This window comes from Trichoplusia ni, chromosome 10 (assembly GCF_003590095.1).
Source record: "Trichoplusia ni isolate ovarian cell line Hi5 chromosome 10, tn1, whole genome shotgun sequence".
NCBI lineage: Eukaryota > Metazoa > Arthropoda > Insecta > Lepidoptera > Noctuidae > Trichoplusia > Trichoplusia ni.
This window is the reverse complement of record NC_039487.1, coordinates 467,354-489,759: the sequence shown is the minus strand read 5'-3', so window position 1 is coordinate 489,759 and position 22,406 is coordinate 467,354. Positions and strand designations below refer to the sequence as shown.

The 22,406-nt window shown below is 34.3% G+C and overlaps 1 protein-coding gene across 1 annotated transcript in view; it reads right to left on the bottom strand.

Annotated features, from left to right (window-relative positions):
* LOC113498262 overlaps positions 1 to 19,875 on the bottom strand; it is a 73,919-nt gene extending 54,044 nt beyond the window's left edge. Inside the window, exon 1 of the mRNA XM_026878210.1 lies at positions 19,187 to 19,875. The gene's annotated coding sequence lies outside the window, so the exon portion shown is untranslated. The remainder of the gene's footprint in view (positions 1 to 19,186) is intronic.
* Between the last annotated feature and the right edge of the window lie 2,531 nt (positions 19,876 to 22,406).

The following is a 22,406-nucleotide window of genomic DNA, read 5'->3' as shown; positions in this document are numbered from 1 at the left end:
ATAGCCCAATGGTAAGACCGCAGGACCAAGTCAAAGGTCTTGAGTTCGCCTCTAAGACACGCAAAGACCTTCCGAATGTTTTGTCAATACTAGAAGTAAATAAAGCACGGGTTCCGTGTTTTGCAAGGCATAAATTTGCCGTCGACGAGGCGGTAGACGTCCTGGACATAATTATATTTAACTAACATAGTTTTGCATTTAAATACTTATATCTTCTGATATTAAACCTATTAAAATCAATTTTAAATATATATGTTTAAATTAAAGCTTCCTAAATATAATAATTTCTCCTAATAAAGCCTTAATTGTTTTGCGATGACGACCAAAATCAACATCTAAGGCGATCTATCTCCCTAAACCTCGTTGATTAAAAACTCATTAAAACTGGCATCTATACCCGTCCTCCTCTCACTCATTACACGTAACTTGTTAGAGTGGGATGGAAAGTTTGTTTGCGAGCAGGTGTAACCAACTTATCGGGTCTTAATTTTGTTACAAAATATGACGGTAGCTGAAAGTTTGAAGATCTGTATCGCTTAAGAACATAAGTACAAAGTCACTTTATAACGGTCCCTTTTACTTGTTATGGGAAAATTAAAGGGAAATTATGAATGAACCGCAGTTTTATTTGTGTATTTTTTTTTAATTGTCTGATATAACTGTCGGCGTAGCTATAATTGGTAATATTTATTCACTGTTTTAGTCCTTCATGACGATCACTGACGAAAAGTGGCCAAGACTCATTTTGGGAAGCTGAGCCATAGTAAGTTTTAATGATTACGAGAGACAAAAAATGATCATAGATTAGATTAGAATATTCTTTATTGTACACCATGGAATTGCAGCAGTGATTCACAATACATACAGTGTCATATTAGCCACTGCTAGAGCTACTTAAGTAGCTAGACAACATCATGGGTAAGTAAAATAAATAGCTTTTAAGTATGAATAACCGATAATAATTTCACTTTTACTAAAAAGGTTAACATTGTTAATTACTCTCCTCGTTCATGAGCTAACGCAATCAGTTTATAACTCAAAGTGAGTTAAGGTGGTGAAATTGTATTAGCCAATATCGTATTACGTGAGATGTAGGAAGATGAGTAGAGTGCCTGTAATATGAACTCTTAAACACGACCTTCGTGGGAGAAAGATGCCGCTGTATGGAGTGTAGAGTGCTGTCACACTTTCACAATTACTAGAGTTTTACTTTAATAATATTGCGTGACCAATAAAGACATACAACTGACTTTAAATAAAAAAATACTGAGCGAAACTTGATGATTTTTTAAATCATAATCATTTATTCATTTGTAAACATAGGTTTTAAAGATATGAATATTAAACAAGAAAATAATAGTGGCTCTATGTTTTGCTTCATTGGCATTTGTTTTTGTGAGAAAAAATGATAGAAAATTTACGTTAAATGAATCAACAAAATCGGTTTATCCAGTTCGAAGTTATAAGGTAACAAAAATTAAAAATAATCTAAATACAGGCGAATTGGGAATCTCCCCCTTTTTGAGGTAGGTTAAAAATAGTGCTAGGTTGTTTTGTTTTGATGTTCCGATAATGTTTTTAAATACACTCGTTTAGAACTAAAACAGTTACATAAAAGTAGTAATTAATATGAACGTATAATTAAAATAAAACACTCAAATCAGTCCAGCTGTTTTTGAGGACTTCAGTGACATACAGACCAACAATAAAATTATATTTATTAACATATTCTAAAAAAACTTAGAGTCAAATTTTACAATATCGATCTGTAGTATTGTACCCTTGTTTATTATTAAACTTTAATTTCAAATCAATTACGTAAGCTAAACCTAAAATAATCTTTAGACAAATTTAAGCTTTAAGAAAAATGCCTAAAACAATTTACTTGACCCAAAAATCTGTAAGTTTTCTCCATCTAAAGATCACCGAAGCGTAAATAAAACACATAAAAAGAAGAAAGGAATCTCTACATTTTTCTTATTTATTATAAGCTTATAAATGGTGGCTTCGCTCTTGGTTCTGGTCTTAAGTATTCCTTTTTATAATTCGCTGGAAAAAGCAATTTAGATTAAACAGTGTAAAATATCAATTTATTTGGAACATAGTAACTGAAAAAAAAACTTTAATTGTTTGCTTATTTTTAATAAATTTAATTGAGTTACAAAAACTGAATTATTATGAGTTTATGGTTCGATATGGCTTTTGATTATTGCTTGTTTTATTATCACCTTATACAGTTCTTTTTAATTTCAGAGTTCGCTTTCAACGTAGTCACTTTAAAAACATTTTAATTACTTTATCCATCATGTATCTCTATTGTAAATTTAACAAAAGGTAGCGAATCTGATATTGTACGGATACAGACGGCAGTCATAATTTAAATTTGCGTAATACGACCCACGCTTTTCAGTTCTACCCACCTTATGACATTTTCCGAGTGCCTATCGTAAATAAATACAATAATCTTACAATGGAACTCATTGTTCTTACAAATCCATTTTGTTTGTAAGCTTTGCCTGCCCTTAAAATAAGGCACGTGTCCTACGCCTTACTTTTAACAAGATAATATTGAATCAAAGAAAGAAAGGAAGAATGTTGGTAGGTGCTCAATGGAAATTAAAATTTCATACGTTCAACCATGTAGTCAAGTGGATTAAATCTGGAATGTAATTTGGGTACTGACAATTTTAGTAATGATAATTTTATCATCACTTATAGGCCATGAAAATCACTGAGAGATACAGGCCTCTCCTTTTCTTTGACCCTTTTCCTATCCATCTTTACATCTCTGCATCTATTATCCAGATACCTACAGTAAACTAGGTCGAAGTATGCTTTTTCGCATAACACACGCCCGTCATTGCAACTTGTAAAGCAAGGATCTAAAATAAAACTAATGACTACAACCGAAAAACATTTTGGTGATATTCGTAGTCCCAAGAAAACCGATTGACTGTTTTGGAACTTACGACAGAATTAATCAGATATAGCAAAAATAGATTCGTCTTAGAAAGAATACATATGAATTTGAAAAAGGTCACATTGATATTGTGCCTGCGTTGGGATCGAACCTCGCTTATACCATGATGGTATTAATGGGTCGTATACTCGATCCTGTCTCGGAACAAATAGAGCAAAAACGACTAACATCCATCTCAAACAGCTACATAACTTCATCACCATCATCGCAAATATTTTCACATAATACAAGAAGTATAAGATTTTCTCCAAATTGAAATGCACAATTTTCCATCCTAAATATTACATTCGAAAATGGGATCGGAAATGAAAAAACATAAAAGTTATGCTCCTTCGCAATCTCGGTTTAAAGTCGGTAGGCGATAAATTCTTTATATTACACTTTCGAACAAAGACAGCTATGGAATGGATACATCAGAGTACCTACCACATCTTAAAATAATGCTGTTGCAGTTGCTGAAGCGAGATAGCACATGATAGGACGTAGAGCGCCGTCTCTTTCCCACAATGACTAATGTGCTTACTTTGTTAGCTATAGGCTTCTACCTGTTTGAGTGCATGATGAAGAAATCCCGTTTCTACATCCCTTTATTTAAGGCTATATTAGAATAAACTTGTATATAAAGACTTAATTTCAGATCTTTTGATTATTGCTTAGCCTAGTATGAATGCAAGCAAAATAGGATGAGTATCGCAGGGTCGTGTTTTGTATTTTAGAAAGACTAACTGAAGAAGAAAGGAGTCTTACTAAGTGCAATAAGAGCAGCATAAACTGATAAATAAATAATAATGTTTTAGGTTTTAGTTTGGCATTTAAAGTGAGGCTCTACCTGTCTGCCTATTCAAACCTATGTTATGCATCTTTTTATACATATCCGAGTCATATTTCTAAAGATCTTAATCTGATACTGAGGGTTGCCTAACTCTATTTAAGAATAGACAGAGACCATTTTTAGTACCAGAAATAACAAGTCCCTGTTACCCAACGACTTAAGACTACAAGCGACTACCTGCGCCATATTAACCCATAGAAGCTCATAAAGAGTCACGCAGTATCCTAGACAAATGTTCAGAGAGAATTTGCCACGTGTACAAAAACTTAACTCTCTTGATATTAAATAAAATGTCACAGTTTGTCGTAAAATCAGACGTAAATGAAAGAAGAAACGTCTGTCTTCAAGTAAAATGAATATTGCTATAAATATTTCGGAGCAAGATTTTATTTATATTTTCTCCGAAAGATTCCTTTGTGACCGAAATAGTCTTTGTGTGTATTGTTCCTTGGGTCAATATCTGTCAATGGTCTAAAGATTTTACATTACATTTTGGAAATTAAAATCTTTAGTGAAGACTATTTTTAGTTTTTGGAATATTTTTAGTTCTCAACTCGGAGCCGCGAGTAATTTTTTCATCACCGTCGGACTCACAACCAGATCAGATGTGTTCTAATTTTTGATCTTGACACTATTAGGTTGTAATTTCTCTTGTTAAACGGAAATGATCTTAGTAAATCGGTTTCTAGTCTACTCTAATTGTTAACTTTGAATCAAAAATAATCCCACGGGAACATATAATCGGGATACCAACTATCCTTGGATTATCTGGTTATAAACTATTTATGTACTAAGTTTTACCTAAATCCGTTCAATAGTTTCTGCGTGAAATTCGAACAAACAACCATACATAAGGTATGAAAGTAGATTTAATTAAAACTTGCTCTAATTTTTACTGTTATTATGCAGCTTTCTTAATTCACTCCCTTGGAAAACTTCAGGATTTCAACACCCACCGACCCACTTGATCTCAATCAAGCAAGTAATCTACAAGAAAATGGGCATAAAATTTTCATAAGGTTATCTATCTATTCATCTCAAATACTAAGAGAGTATAAATGCAATACGGCTCATTGATTAAAAGATAATAAGCCATCTTGATCGAACGGTGTCCCCAAGGACAAAGCGATATAATATTATAAGCTTAGGATTCCAATGAAAGACGCTATCTATGTATTTTCAGATATTCCAGAATATTCTATGTATTGGAATCGATGTTAAGCTCCTAATAATTTATTTAATACCGGTGTACTCACGCGTATTTATAGGGGACTACCCCTAGCCCGACTAGTTTCGGACTTAACCGGAGTCCTTAATTACAAGACGGGCCGACGACGGGGTAGCAACTCGAACGCAAGTTCGACTCGCGACTAGTCGGACTATCCCGTCAAATACGGTTGAGTTAACCGATATTAAATGAACGATAAAGAATTCGCCTCACGAATGTTATTGTACTAATATGATGTTAAGTTCTATGTATAAAATGGTTATACCTATCTCTGTATTAGCAGTCGTTTCAGTTTTTATAATTTTATCTCTGTTTGTCCCCTACGAATAGAAGTTACAAAATCTAGCAGTAGTCAAACGAGTCTTAGTAAAAATTTACCGTGTCTGTCACTCTAAAGTGGAATGTAGAGACCGAGAGACTTTCAGAATGTCACGTTGTAAAGTGTCGTTTATGGCATGACTGTATTCCACATTTATTATTATTAAAAAAATTTCAACTTGAACTTCAAATGATAATACAAATTATCTTGCGAATTAACTCGAGAACCAAAGGATTTCATCTAAACCTACTTATTTTCGATGTTGAAACATTGAATCTGTGAGTTCGTTACAATGTTGGCACAATAAATTTCTCCAGGCGTTGTTTATGAGTTTGTAGATGGAAAATGTGAATCTACACTAAACCAAGCATAAAATATAGCTTTATGCTTGTCTAAACAGATTCCAGAAAATAGAGGTCATTTTGGAAAAGGATTGATTGGAAAGGGAGGATTTATTTGTGTACTCTACGGACAACAGATCAATAAAGTTCAACATGTTGGTATAGTCGATGACACTCGATTCTATAAAAACTAACAATATGACAAAGACGATATTAAAAGTAAGGATGGTTAAAAATGCTAGAAAATCCTCGTGTTTTTTCACATTACTATACTTCAGGACTTGGTGCTGCCTTTAAATGAAATAGTGTGTCTTGAGTCAAATATCCACAACCAAAATTCAGATCACCAAAACTACATTCCAATGATTCAGTAATTTTAAAACTACAACTATCAACTGCAACTGGAAATTCACTATCCCATTCTTGCCAACATTTCTCATTCTAGCGTAAAATACATTTGTCTGTCATCAAGCAAACATTGTTAAACTCAGTAACATCAGAATGAAAACCTTCATTATGCGAGATATGTTTGTTAGGAAGTTTGAAGACCGTTACGTCTCCACTAGTGCTGTCAGCATGTGGTAATAGTTTGATGAAAACGTACGGGCAGCTGAAATGTTCAAGCGAATATTGGAGAGACAAACTTGTACGGAACCTAATTATTTGTTACCTAGTCTCAGAGCTGCCTAAATGGTTTTTGATATCGACCAATCAAAAGTCAATATTCATGATAGTGTTTCAAAAAATATATAAACAATACTAGTCTAAATACGTCTGTCTACACTGGATTCTTCCGTTTCAACGAAGGCTTGAACACTAGTCACTAGTCTAACTCTTCAATATTTGGAAACCAGGTTTCCTCAAGATGTTTTCGTTTATCGTTATATAATAATTAGAGGCCTAAGTCCAGCAGTAAAGCGTGTTAGCCTGAGTAAATTGATGATACAGAAGATGATGAAGAAGAGAACAGAAAAACGCCCATCACTGCTTGCAAATCGTGGGTAGTCAGTTAATGTACTGCTGCCACCTAAGGGTCAATTCAAATAGACAGCTAGGAGCCTCTTTCGCTTCTCGCCACGAGCCACTTGCAGCAAAAGCCTTCTATCACCGCATTCAGTGACTTGCTCTAACGCTACACGCTTCTGCTGTTCCAGTGGGGATTAATCCTAAATCTTTTTGTTATTATTACATACAGTCTAGTGCAGAAGGTAAACTTTTCGAAATCGGATCGTGAAAATATATTTTTTTTAATTTGAATCCTGAGAAGAGAAGAAGAGGCCTGGTTTTGGAAAATTCCTCAACAATCTACCTTAAAATACAAAGAAATTCAATTAGGTTACTTGAAACAGAACTTTAGCCAAGTCTTGGAAACTTTAAATTCTTGAAGTTTGTCAAGGTTGGATTCGCGTCGTCCTTTGTAATATTTTTGATAGATTTTACCTACGTTTTTAATTTTATGGAATTTAAGATTTCTTATTACTAAAATATCTTATTTCTTTATTTTATGTGTCTGATTTCTACTAAATTTGTTTTTAATTTTCATAAATATTAGTAATAATAAACATCAATAAAGTCTCGATTAATTAAAAAAAAAAAATGAAATGCATACTTTTTACAAGAAAACTAGACAAACTACATGCCCGTGTGTTTACAGCCGTTATTACGAAGACTGCACTAAGTGTGACCACCGTACAGAATAAGCTGAGAAGGTCAATTCGGACAGGTTTTTTCGGACGTTACGTTTTAAAGTATTATTATTGAAGTTTCAGAATATGGGTATAGTACATTATCTAGCTTGAAGTCAAATTACTTTAAATTGTACGTACAATTATGACATTTATATGTTGTTAAAATGCATAACTGCATAGATAGCCGAGTCGTATACGTCGTCAAGCAATTACCAGCCCCACCGCTGGGCACATGAATCTTCAGGTATAGGGAAGGTTTGAACCTTGATTAACACGCTAGCCCAGTGCGTGTTGGCGATTTCAGATTTTAGATCTGGCGATTTTAGACGGATAAAGTTGATTTAACCAAATAATTTTGAACTTACTTTCTGTCCATTCTCTACCTTGTGGCATAATCCATTTAAATGGTAGCTACCGTTTGCTGAGTTGCCTCTTTATGTAAGCTGATGTTTATTTTAACTACGTGAACTAAGTGGGGAGACGATAAAGGATTATCTGAACTTTGTGACAGGACCTATTATGTACCGTATTATAGTGTTATAAGTACTTAACCTTAGTTGTATTAGACTTTAAATAGTAACACATAATCCGCTTTTCATAATGAGCGGAGAGTACCGCGTTTAGGAACTTTGCCCATGTTAGTGTTGTTATTGTAAAAGTAGGTAGTTTATATCCCTTTTAAGATTCCGTGGAAAGGGTAAAAGCGAAACTCTATACCGGGGCTTCGCTAACTGTCCGTTTATGGATAGGCTGTAACTCATGAACTTTAATACTAAACTACTAGTAAATTTTTGAGACTTTTTTGTGGCCACTCTAGCAAAAAATACATATTTAAATAATGATCAAGGTTAAGCGTTACTTATTATGTTTACGCTTTCGTGAAAAATTGCGTTTGTAAATTTAGTTTTTTTAGTCCCATTTGTGCGAAACCTAAGTCGAGAGTCATGCTCGTACTTGACCATTTTTTTTAAATATTTGATTGACCATTATAGGACGACAATAAATCAAGATATTTTCGGATCAAGATTATAACGGCAAAACCTTTATTGACTTCACCTGAATCTAATACTCGGAGAAGACTCCTTCGCTTTCTGAAAGGCTAGATAAAAATTTAGGTATAGCAGAATACCTAATACGGATTACTGATAAAAATATGTGGAATATAAAAATAGGTGCATTCGTTAACGAGCATAGAAGGTACAAATCAGGTAGCAAACCCTCACCCACTCGCGCTCAGAAAATTAGTTTAACCAGCGTGGGTCGCTTATACCATATTTTTCCCAACCTAAAATTCTCTACATAATATTCTCAAACTTATGTTGACGATAAATTCCATTTCAATCGACCCTGTCGTAAGCCGAGTATTCAAGTTCGGGATAAAATCCTTTTGGATCACATTTTTATATCAATGGAGGGCGCGCATAAAAATTTATCAGCGTTAACTTTAGTTTGTGGTTTTGGTCGTAAGTTCCGATGGGTTCGGAGATAGAGTCGGGATAGGATTTGTTTCTTTTTTGTTTTTACGTGTTTGGGGTTAGAGTGAGACTTGATGAATAGTTGTCATGCTATTTTAGAGTCTTAAAAACTTGAGCCTCAAACCCAAACCCGATATCCCCTTCGGGTGTGTGTGTGTCTTTTTCAAGTTTCCAGTTCTAGCATCATTGCTCTTCTATATCTATACTAATATATAAAGCTGAAGAGTTTGTTTGTTTGTTTGAACGCGCTTATCTCAGGAACTACTGGTCCAAATTGAATAATTCTTTTTGTTTTGAATAGACCATTCGTCGAGGAAGGCTTTAGGCTTTAAACCATCACGATGCAACTAATAACAGCGAAGATAGGTACAATTGAAAATGTGAAAAAAGCAGGGCAGGTCTAAATCATAACTTATATCTTCTACCCGCGGGATTCGTTCCCGCGGGCAACAGCTAGTTTATTATAAGCATGTTTTAAAAATTTCAGACCAATCGGAAACTATCAAGTGGATGAGTTTATCTTACCAGATTTAAAGAAGATTTCTTTGTAGACATTAATGAATTATGTCGAGACAAGAAAATATCTGAACAACCGGGAGTGCTGAAATAGTTTCAGAATATCTAATTCCGAAACTAGTCGGACTCTTAACAGTGTAACCTGAACTCTATTTCCTGAATTGCTATCGTTATATTATGTACACGATAAGTCTGTAGTCAATATCACCATCATCAACCCTGAAAAACCAACCAACAATTGCTGGACATAGCCCTTTCTTTCACTTGGCCTATTTATATGCGCTTTTCAAGTTCCTTTTAACGAAATAATGTATTATAGTAGTAGGTCTAAACGATTCTGCTTGCAAATATCTGTTGCATAGTAATTAGTACGACGAGAGTAACCGAGTAACGACTGTATCGGAGAATACGAGATGTATTCTCCGATACAGTCGTTACTCGGTTAGCATCTAGAGGCTGTTTTGTTTATTTCCTTATTCATTATACAATTAGGTCTCACCCTGTATCTATATTAGTGGAAAACGATAAATAATCACTCCCTTGTGTTTGTTTAATAAATGTTTGCTTCGAACTTGTTTCTCGATTAAGTAATTTGTTTGCATATTCCTAGAATAATTACAAGATTTTGGGTCGAATGGTATGTGAGAGAAATGGTGTTTCACTTAATTTGACAGTGCATGGTATACCGGCTTCATCTAGTTGACTTTGACGTTGACTTCAATTCATGATATTTTTATAATAACTATCATGAGACTGATTCATTATTAATGTCATTCATTATTGAATGATGTCTAAATTGACATCAAATCAGACATTTTAATTATGATATGATAATATTTTATACAAAGTCTTCTATTGGCCTCTACAACCACTATACGGTATTCAGCTCAATCTAGTTTAGACCCCAACCCCAATATGTTTTTTTTTTAATTTTCGGAAAACAGGTCAGATGATACTAACACAAAGCTGGAAATGCAAATCTTTTGAGACCTCCAGTGGGATTAACCGAAAGGGTTAGTATGGCCCCGGTACGCAAAGGGCAAAAAGTAACATGGGTGTGTCTTAGTCAGTAAAAGTCTGACACTCCCTTCCGTTCAACCCAAAGCAAGAGGATTCATTAGATGATTACCCATCCGGGAAAAACACTTTTACAGACCAATAAAAACAAGCCCTTCGGATTCGCACTTGTTAAGATCACAAATTACCAAGATTTCAAGATGGCCGCTCTTAACCCTTAGAAGCCTGATTTTTCAAATTAAATTAAAAAAAATATAGGTGTATTCTGTGCAGGAGCTAGATAATTGGAAAAATAATAAAAAAAATCATAGTATGTATTTACATATACATATTTCGAAAAAAAAACTGGTATCAATTTTGATACTTCAGGCATTAGTTTTTTTTTTTTATTTCAATGTAAACGACACTATGCAATAATATTATAAATCAGCCTAACATTTAAAAAAAAAACGAATTACAAGTATACATTCGGTTTGAAAGTTCGGTATCAAAATTGATACTCGAGGTATTTAAGGGTTAAGATAACAAGCCCTTAATTAGGGCCAGTATGACGTAATCACTATACAAAAAGACTTAATACGATGTAGTCAAGCCTCCTTACTTTTAACTCCACTGATCGTATGACGTCAATCCCCAGGGTTTCTGCTGACTACGTATTAATCTAATATTAATCCGAAACACGCAATTCTAGCTTTTATTTCGCTAATAATAAAGCTTCGATTAGCTTGAACATCGGAATCATAATTTAGTTTCAATTATCACTGGCTTACACAATGGTGCGGTTAACCTAATTTTACTTTGTATGGCTTCGTATTAATGTAATGAGAATTATTATAGACTATAACTATCTCAAAGCTGATATAAAAATATTTTCATGCAGGTTAATAATAGAATATAATACCAGCTTTGGAATATAAGCTCATGATCTCCTGCTGGGCTTCTTCTCAAAGAGAGTGGGCATGATCATTAATAACCATGCATGCTTAGTTGGCGGTTGGTGACTTCAACCTCTTGTTGGAGCTGGACTCCGGTTTATTCAAAATATTTAATCGTCACTTAATCGTAAAATATTTGGGGATTTGTAGCCACATTTGTGTTAAGCCATTGACAATAGACTTAGTATCGACAGAATGCGGGAGACATAGAAGAGCGTTCAGGTTAGTCAGTAAGAGTCTACGAGGATTTCCCCTCTCTACCAAAAAAAGGGTCTGTGGACTATTTGCAATTTAACTTGCGCTATCGCTTATCGCACCAATGTCACTGTTAAAGTTAAATACACGTCATTCGTCGAAAATTCATTCGTTCTTTCTTCGTGACTAAATAAATCAATGCAATCTCTAACTGCAATCACTTGCAACGGAGCTCTACATAGACATACAACTGCAATATTTTATTTAAATGGTCCTTTATTCTTTCCGAATTCGTTTTCAAACTTAATATTATTTATTTTTATCTACACGTAAATTTTTACAGTTCATGTTTTATTGTTTTAACTCCGTTAGTTAAATTTAGTCTCATTCCATACACTCATACAAGCCAGCTCTAGGAATAGAGCGGCCTCTTAGTAATAAACCCAGTTTGCTTTTCTTTATGACCTGCAGTCACTGAAGTCTTGCCTTATATAATACACTAGCTGTTGCCCGCAACTTCGTCCGCGTGGTTAGAAGATATAAGTTATGTTTTGTACCTGCCCTGTTTTTTTTCCATATCTTCCATTGTATCTTCGCTCATATTAGTCGCAGCGTGATGGTTTATAGCCTAAAAACTTCCTCGATGAATGGTCTATTCAATACTGAAAGGATTTTTCAATTTGAACCAGTACAAACAAACAAACTCTTCAGCTTTATATATTAGTATAGATATACAATATCTAGGTATACGTTTCCTTTGCCGTCTTATTAGATGTTGTTATGCTTTGTAACAAAATCTCATTCCGTTTGTGTAAATCGGATTTTTTTAAGACTTTCCTTTCTGTGTAAGGAGATTGACATCATTGCGTTGAAACCTCTTTGTCGCGTAACAACTTGTCGTTTGAAAAATGTAAGATGGCTGACTGAAAAAAAAAGTTGTATAAAAATCGTGGCTATTAACTGAGTGTACTGATTTTGATGCAAATATGAATGATTGATGAGTTTTAGACATGTTTTCTGATTTCAATTTTAAAATCGGTTTTCATGGCATGGTTTCTCCAGTCTAGTTATAACTAAATATGGTCATTCATTTAAGGTTCCGTACGTAAAGGGTCAACACAGAACCCCATCCCTAAGGCTCAGCTGTCCGCGTGTGTGTCTGTCGACAAAAGTCTATATTTTTATTTTTTGGTATTTGATACCTAACTGATATCCCAACATTTATATAAAAATCGATCAGACAGAACAGTGTCGATAATTTCACTGATCTCTAAAACGTCAAAAAAAGAAGTCAAAAAATCCTTTTTTCATATTAATGAAAGGCCACTTAATTTTATTTCAAGGGCAATTCTCATAATCAAATACGAACTAATCCGCGCTAATTTTCTTTGGACGAAATTATTTGGGGCCGTAATATTTAATTAATGAGAGTCGGGCGTCCTATTTATAAAGTATCTAATTATAAAATCTTTTTGTCTAATTAAAAATAAGTTGTGCCTTATGTTTGAGTATTGTTAATATGAATATTTAATTTTTATCTCTAATTTGTACAATTTTTACTAGCTAACCAAGTATTGTATTAGACTTTGCTGTAGCGGGATAAAGAGCCGTACAAAGAATGAGATTCCAACAATCGAAAAATGAATAATCTTAAAAATCTTAAATTACAGCGTTTTGCGAGTTCTTAAAGAACTCGTGCACCTGGTCCCCATATACCTACCCAGCATTTCAACCCCAAACGGCTCCAAAATATAATCACCGAAAATATTACTACATTTTCGGTTTCCGTCACGATTTTTCGTGTATTAATAGAATCGAAAGAAAAAACCACAAACATTTACAATATCGCTTTAATCAGCATACCGGGCTAATCTTGTACGAAATTGCAAATAAGAAATCTCAATTTAATCTAGACAAAGGCAAAAAGGACAGATTTAATTTGTCAAGCCGCCCATTCACAACGCGATCACGGCAGAACAATAGCATTGTTAATGAATGGCCTTCCTTAGGCCTCACTTGAGTCAGTTGTTTTTTTTTTCACAAAGGACTTATGAAGCAATGCTTTGCCTCAAACGTTGTATGATCAGGTGAAAGTTACGAGTTCTTTTTTTAACTTTGGAAAAGTAGAATGTGCGGCTGTCAAACTCATATTTATTAAAAAAACACCTTATTTCAAGCTTTTCGCGAAATATTGTGAACATCGTTTTGTTTTTAATTTTCTAAATTTAATGCTTCTTTTTACTTTTGAAATAAATGTTATGGTAAGTATTCGTTAGTCTTACTATTAAAATCGATTGATTAGTACAGCAATGATTGATTGCTTCAATTAAAATTATTAATTTACAGTAAAGTAAGTTTCAAACTTTAAATTTCAAAATTTCGACGCAATTGATTATTTTTAACAAGTGTTTATTTAATAAATCATGTGACTTCGCTATTAATTCAAACTTACCAACTTTTCACGTTTAGTTATTTTTGCGAGTTTTCGTTTTCTATTGTTACTTAAAAATAAAACTAAAACTTCGAAAAAGTTTGCTAATGTCTCGCCAATAACTGTTACGGAGTTAGGAATTCAAATTATAAATTTAATGAACTCGTAGAATTTAATATAAACACGTGTAGTTTTTTGGGGTTCTGTAATCCGAGGGTTAAATTGGAATCCCATTTATTAAGGCTCTGCCGTCTATCCGTCTTTCACCAGACTGTACTCCTGGACCATGCTAGGTAGACAGTGAAAATTTTAACAGATGATAATTTCTGTTTTAAAAATGATGAAAAGAAAATTCGTTTTACCAATTAAAAAAAAAGACTAGACCTATTAGCAAGGAAACTTCAAAACTTCGCAGTTGATTGATCGGTGATTGAGTGTCCCTAAGGATTCCCCCTAATCAACACAAAAAGACGCTCTACAAATCCCAATTTCCTAATCTAATAACTGACCCACAACTTCTAAATACCACTGACAAATGTAACTCTACATAAAAGCATCTACTCTATCCCTCATCCGAGATACATTTCAATAGAAGCTTCCACCGTCACCACACGAATCTACAAACTGCGCCACTGTACTCAACACGCATTCATGTAATTAAGGACTCGCGTAAAGTTTGTAATAAATGAACATCGTACAGTTGCAGTTTGTGTCGTTATTGCGTTTGGTATTTGTTTAAAGTAGGAGGGTAAACGGAATCGTATTACTAAGGCGGTGTCTGTCGCCAAGCTGTATCTCGTGAACTGCAGTTAGGCTGTTGAAGTTTTTGCAGAAGTTGTATTATTTTGCTGCTACAACAAAATTGAATTGAGGTTGAGTAGCAGTTGTTACTGTTATAAATTTGATGGTTGACCATATTTTGTAACACTTGCCCCGTTTATTCCGTTCGTGACTATTCATGAGTTTGACTTGTCAGTTCAATCCATTTTGGAGCGATTCGAAAACGGTTAGTAGTTGGAGAAATGCAATTTGTGTCATCGAATCAAATCAACTAAAACGGTTTTATTTTTATGAAACCCACGTTAAAGTATCTAGGTATGTACCTAGATACTCTTGTTGTGCCCTCTACGTCTGCCGTACGCCTTAAGTCAGTACAGTTTTGTAGTTATAAAAATGGGATGCCAGTTCACTATTCATATTAAGCTAACTCCCTTACACTTCATCGAAAAAGAAATATTTCATGTTAAATAGAATATTTTATGTTGTTTTCAAACAAAAAAAAATGTTTATGTAAAATGATAAATGTACCTGCTAAAAATTTTAATCCCAAAGAAACTGCTCCACACGCTTTTAGGCCACATTCAAGAAGTTCACGAAGTCTCATCAGGTAGATACAGGATAAAACAGGATTTGTAGTCCACATGATATTTCATCAAGTCCCAAACACAGAACTCACAAAATATCTCATAAAAATCACACTCGGTCTAAGCATTAAACAAAAACATGACCCTTCTGAACTAAATACAAAAGAAACTCATTAATTTAACGTGTAATTAAGACTTTAACGGGTGTGTGACACCATAACAACTCGTAAAACCGAAACACTCAAGCCATCAAGCCTTTACACCGAATCTAATATCACTCAGTTAATGACTGACATCTCTGACTTATTTGTCACCTTTAAATGGCAAGGAAACGTCAATAACTAAGATATTAAGTAGTTTAAATTGTATGTTTTTAATAATAATACCAGTTTATGGAGGTTATCTATGTGAGGAGACTGAACAAATTATTTCGATCTTTTCGATATATTATCGATCACAGGTTAAGCTACGATTAACACGGTCGGGCTGTGGGATGGATGGATCATAACGAGTCCTCCGTGTACGGAAGTCTCGGTTGTTATTCATACATCTTTTACAGTCGTTGCGGATAACCTGAAGTTAGAAAGTCTGATAAAAGTCTTACTCAGGGGTATCATCATATCAGGGAAGTCAAATAGGCAGTCTCATCTCGTAAAACACATATGTAGCTGCATTAGACTAGAAGCTCCCCAACATAGTTGGGAAAAGGCTAGGATGATGATGACATCCCACCGCCGCGCAGAGGCCTCTTCACAAAAAGGGAATTTATAATTTTGTCACCGGCCTCTCTGATTCTATCAGTGCAACAATATTTGTTTAATAGGCGAAGGTAAATCCTCCACCTCATCATACCTTTAGTTTGTTTAAACTTCGTTTATCAGAACGACATCGGTCAAAAACACTGAAACGGTTGGTACATGATGGATTGCTATGCATAGTCAATACATCGACCGTATGCAGGCGATGTTGTACTGTGGTTCAGCCTTTCTTCAAAGTGGATGTCCCGATGAACCCGATAAAATGGGCTATGGAAGACAGATTGCTCTAAGTATATATGATTCCTGAAAGAATCAAGACGAATGTCAATTGTATTGGGTTGTAGGTGCTCTGGAACCCGACGGCTAAATCAAATTAAAAAGCAATTTCGCTAGTAGGTCTAAAGTATTTACTTGAAGCTGGTAGCCGACCTCAACATACTTAGCTTGAGAAAATACAACGCCGAAACAAAAAAAAAAACTTCTCCTAATTGTTCTTGTTTTTCCTTGCAAAGTATTTTACCGAATTGCGCAATAATAAACGTCTACGCAATATTATATTAAGTAATTTCGGGAAGCAAGATACATTCGAAGTACTAAAACACATCTGGCGTCGTTCAGCTATTCGGGCCATAACTGTTAAGTAGCAACTGAAGATACATAACTCCTCACAATAATTCTTGTAAATGTTTTGGTAGGTAGTACCCGGTCCCTTATAGAAGTGACATTCTTGCAAGTATTAGCTCTGGTCGAGTCGCTCAAATGTAGGTCTAAAAGTAGGAGTAAGTCATTGTAGATTTTTTTTATAAACTACTCCCGCACTAATGAATTTAATCCTTGTGTCGCGAGGGGTTTTACAAACATACAACTCACATGCACAAGCACACCCAGACTCAGAACAAGCATTCGTGGATCCCACAAATGCTTGTCCTACGCGGGGATCGAACCCGCGACACGTCGCGCAAAGTGGGTTTGGCGTAATGACCTCAACCACTCGACTATCCGTGCCGTCGCATCTACCTCACACACATATATCAATATAGTCGCATCCTGCAAAAAGAATTGATTGCAATTGGATGGATGATATATATAGAGCGGTCCTATAAGATTATAATTTCGGTCTTGAGTACTATTTATAGTTAGATTACTTAATTTATTTAAAAACTTACAAAATCAACGTGTCTTACTTATAAATGAAAATTATCTGGTCGCCCTAAAACCTATGACCAGGTTCTTATTTTCGGTCTTTGACTGAAAAGCTAGTAAATTCATTTGCTTCTGCTCCTAGTTTGATTATTATCATCATGATATGCATCTGAATCATTCACCATCCATTTCTGGATTCAGGCATCCTCTTTTCCCAGACATTTTTATTAATATTACCGGTAACCTAAGCCATGTCATCAATAGGCATATTCTACCTTCAACAAAACGTTACTAAAAACCGAATTATAGAGAATGCATGTTTTATATCCAATTAAACACACAATCCAATCATCCAATAGCACCCACATCTAAAATGAAACCTAGAAATATCCAGTGCTTTAAAAAGTTCCCCATACGGGAACAATTCACTATTGTTTGTACATCGGGGTATTCGAGGCCGTATTGTCGCAATACGGGCCTAACCTTCAATAAAGTGCGGCATTTACAGGTTAACTCATGCTGTATTTATGTTGTTTCAGTTGTTTTAATTTATCTGGATGGAAAATTGTTGGATACGTGTATCTGAAACTTAGGATAGAACATAGTTGTACAATCTTATCTGAAACTTGATTGTTAAGAAACGGGGTAAGTCGAAATAAGATGGTCCGTTTTAGGAATTATTCGTTTCGTAATTTTAGTTTTTTACCATGCAGCTTTTAATATTGCCCTTGTCAAAAGCGGTGAAGGAAAACATCGAGAGAAAACCCGATCAACTGATATTTTTTAGGGTTGTTATAAAAACATGACAGAATCCTGTAAGAGGTTTAAAAACCCTGTCTAGGTTGTACTTTAACCATAAAAGAGGAAGTCTTTATGGAAGGATAAGAAACAATTGAATTGTCAAAATTTAAAAAGTGAAAAATGTATGTCTTAAATATCTTATCTATATATGATGTATGAAAAGATTTATCATTCGTGTATTGATCAATCTAGACATGGGTTCAATGTATTATATTATACCAAAGTGAGCTTATTTCGTATTCATAAATTTGTGAATAAGTACTGTTTTTATTAAGGTTAATTGAATAATTTCAAGTTTCTTGTAATTCATAATTATTCCGATTTTTGTATAAACAACGGAATTATTGACTTGTACATAATTATCTGACATATAAATAAAACATTTTATTAATCTAAATAGTTTATTATCAAGAAGATATTTTAGTATATTCTTTGTATTAAAATAAAAAAAAATATATAAAAAAAAGCTTTCCAAAGGACTTATTACCAATGTTTATAAATTAAAACCTCTTTAATCCCCGTGAAGTAATACTTGTTTTAAATATTTATTGCTGTGTTGTTGGATTTGAAATATGTAAAGAGGAAAAATAAAAAGAAAATTCGAAAGCAGTTTTCTTGATATTTCAAAGCCTATAGTTATGAAATTCTTTTCCTTTACGACTAGACTTTCACGAGTTGTGTAAAACTTTATGTTTCCTAATCTACTTTGAACATAAACTTTTGCAAATGAAAGACCTTAGTGTCGTGATGAAAATCCTCGTTGAGAAACGAAACGGAGGCAATAAAAAATGCTGCGTACTTATTAAACCTTAAAATTCTCTCTTTTTTAAATTGTTTAATAAAACTGAATGAAATATTTAAGTAGCCAATTTAACGGATAAAATTGTGCCTTAATTAAATTTCAATTAAATGCGGATTGCTTTTTTAATTGATAGTTTTTAATAATTGATAATAATCTAATATTATTAAGGTAACTAATTTAAATAAAGGTAGCGAATTTTAAATAAAAATATTATTTAAAACGCATACCCGATTTATTTACGCTCCCCGAAACACGCATCTCAAACTACACGCGTATAATTTTATACGTGGCTTGATCGAAATTATTTACGTATACAGATCAGTTAAATAAAGAAAAAGTATTTAATATATTTTTGACTCACCTGTTGTCTTCAAATCGTCGCCCACCTGATGCCACAACACTCCCCTTGAAACCGAAAAAAAATATTCGCGCGTCAATCAATTATTGACAATCAGACAAAAAATCTGTCACCTAACTCTATGGAAGAATGCCTTATTGTCGCAGTACAATTATTTTAACGTCAAAAGTTCATGACTGACACGCGTTCAAAAATGGAAGTCGGGAATCGGATTTCAAAATTATTGTCCGTTTTATTTTTATGGAGAAGGAGAGACGTGCGCTTGCCAGGCCGCCCGAGGTGAGACTAAAATGTGGGCTGAAAACAGGGGCTGAAGCTACAGGGTCCACGAGTGGGTGTTTTAAGAGGGAGATGGGGCTAATGCGGAGCTGTGGGAGTGAGCGAGATGGGTATAAAGTCGTAGGGGGAGCACGGTCACGTACTCAACGCTTCGTGCCAGGAAGAATTTGTAGGCGTTCATAATTGTACCTTTGATTGAGGTTTCCGAATTTAATAAGTTGTCTTCGGTGACGTTTTGTCATTCTGACCGAGTCTGCAGTATGATGAATAGATTTGAGCCGCGTCAGGTATTTTTACACAGGAATCAAGCGAGGCTTTCAGGGGGATTTATCTCTGACACTTACTGTTACTCGCAGTACTGGCTTTTTACGAATAAGTAAGTAAAATTTTACTGAAAAGAGGGTCCATAGAAAATTATACAATTACGATAAACAATTAAAGTCTTATTTTGTTTAAAGTCGTTATAATTTTATGTATGAAAAAATCATTCAATGGTATTGTTGTAAAAAATATTCTATATTATTATAGGATTTTTTTTCATATGATCAAAAGCCATTTTTAGAGTTATTTTATTGATTTTAAAGATCTTACAAACATGGGTAAGAAAAATCTTTTCCTTAAAATCGCTTTCATTTCAAAATCCATAATTGTGGTTCTTAACGCCTGATTTAATAAATTCTCACGCTCATTAAACTACATTTAATAATTATATTACAATTAAATCAAATCCACAGCGGGTTGCCAACCGCAAACTATCAAATAGCACACATGTTCCTAGAAAATGAGTGTGTACCAACCTGACAACATGATACGATTATATCAGTTATATTACTTCATAATTATAATTATCATTAAACTACCTCGGAAGCTTTAATAAACCAAGTTAAATTTAGAGTAAGATTCTTAATTGATTAATTATCTGTAAATATCTATGTACCGAATGATTTTATGTAAATTATTGTATTAACTTAGTGTAATATATTATTTTAGATGAAATTTTATGAATGATTGAATTTAGTAAGTATTAAGATATAAATCCTTCTGTCCGTCCGTCTATCATCAGGCTAGGTCATCAAGTACTTATGATAAAACATATTAAACGCAAGTTAGTTTTTTTTCAATGATGGGTACTATTCGTTCCTGATGATGTAGGGGTCTGGTTCTAGTTCAAGGGGTTAAAACGAAACCTTATTACTGAGACACCGCTATCTATCCGTCAGTCAGTCATCAAACGGTTTATCATGAACCGTGAAAGCGACACTATTGTAATTTTCACAGGTGATTAATTTCAGTTATCGCTAAAATAACATCAAAATCGAATTTAAAATTTGATGGGTTACTACCAATTTCCTTTTTGCAAGTTTTTCTTTAAAATCTTCCTAATTATATAGAAACCACAGCATCGCTAGTCAGACTCCCACTTCACTGCTTATGGAATACACATGAAACAAAAGACACTCGATTATCTTGTAATATTTATTTATTTTACCTTTAAACATAAGCCTGTCAAATTACGTTCGAAAAACAATCTGTAGTAGGCACATTTTATTATCACAATGTAATAACTCCTGAATCTAATCAATAGCTAAGTCGTGATCTAATTGCAATATCCAATCCAATATAGGCTGTCTGTTGATGCCTAAGATTGGGGAGCCGGCTTATGACTCCTACGAACCTAAGTTTGTCTGCCAAACGTGGTATTATTGGTAAAGTTCGGATGTGAAACCACCTACATACAGGTACAGCAAATTTGCATTACTTGGAGAACCACATGGTGTGGTGGTGTTTTGTTTAAAGCGTAGGATATTTTGGGTGTTTTCGTCACAATAGGCATTTAAACTGGATTAGATTCTGTGAATGGATTTGTATGTTCGAGGTGCTGCTTGTAACCCAAACCAGATTTTTCGATTATTCTAAGACTCGACTGACTATCGGTAAAGGAAAATACCGTGAGGAAACGAGGACCCCAAATATTGGTATCTGAAAACGCTAAATCGCAGTGAGTGAAAGCAAAAGCGGGAAGATTTTGAGAATGGATCACCACGCTATGGTGATCAATGCTCAAAATCTTCCTCATACGGAAAGAAGCCTATGCCCAGCAGTGGGATATATTACATAAGTAAATAACCGGGTAAGTGCGAACCGGCCTCGCAATATGTGGGTTCCTTTAATCGAAGATAAAGTAAAATACACAGACACCGGAGCTTCACTATACCGGTTCGGAACTCAAAAAAATGTACACATTTTTTGTATTCTTCAACATTTAAAACATCCTAAATATTCAATTATTTACAACAAAACAACAACATAATTCATAAATAAAAGATAAACAAAAGCAATATTTACAAAAGTTCTATCAAAACAAAAAATAATTAAATTAAACGAATAAAGAATTCATAACTCTCACAAGAATTGGAAAGCAAATCGCGTTACGGAACTCTGTAGCGAAATTAAATAAGATTAGGCGAAGTTTTCAACTTGAGTCTTACCATTTACCATTTATCACACAAAGGCTTACAGTTGGGGGAAAGAGACGAGCTATGTAGCTTAAAGTGGCATCTCTTTCGCACGTCTACAACAGTCTTTTAAGAGCTTAGCTTAGCTTCTTGGTAGGGATTCTTGTATCATTCACTCGTTATGGAATTGACTGGCCTGTTGGTCTAGTGGTAAGTGGGCCTGACTGCGATACCAGAGATGCTCTCGTGGTAAGGAATTTAATCCCTGCCTCCCAGGGTTTCACGAGGAGTTAGTGGCTAAATTAAACCTGCACAAGTTGATCGATTACTGGTTCAGCTACCTTTCATTATGGTCGGCCCGTTAGTGGGTAAGCATCTTTGTATGTGTTTCGGAAGTCACGTTCCATTGTGGTCCTGGTAGCTATTTACAGGAGCTGTCAGAAGCTAGAAAGTCTGACTAAGGGGTATCATGTTGCCCAGGTAACTAA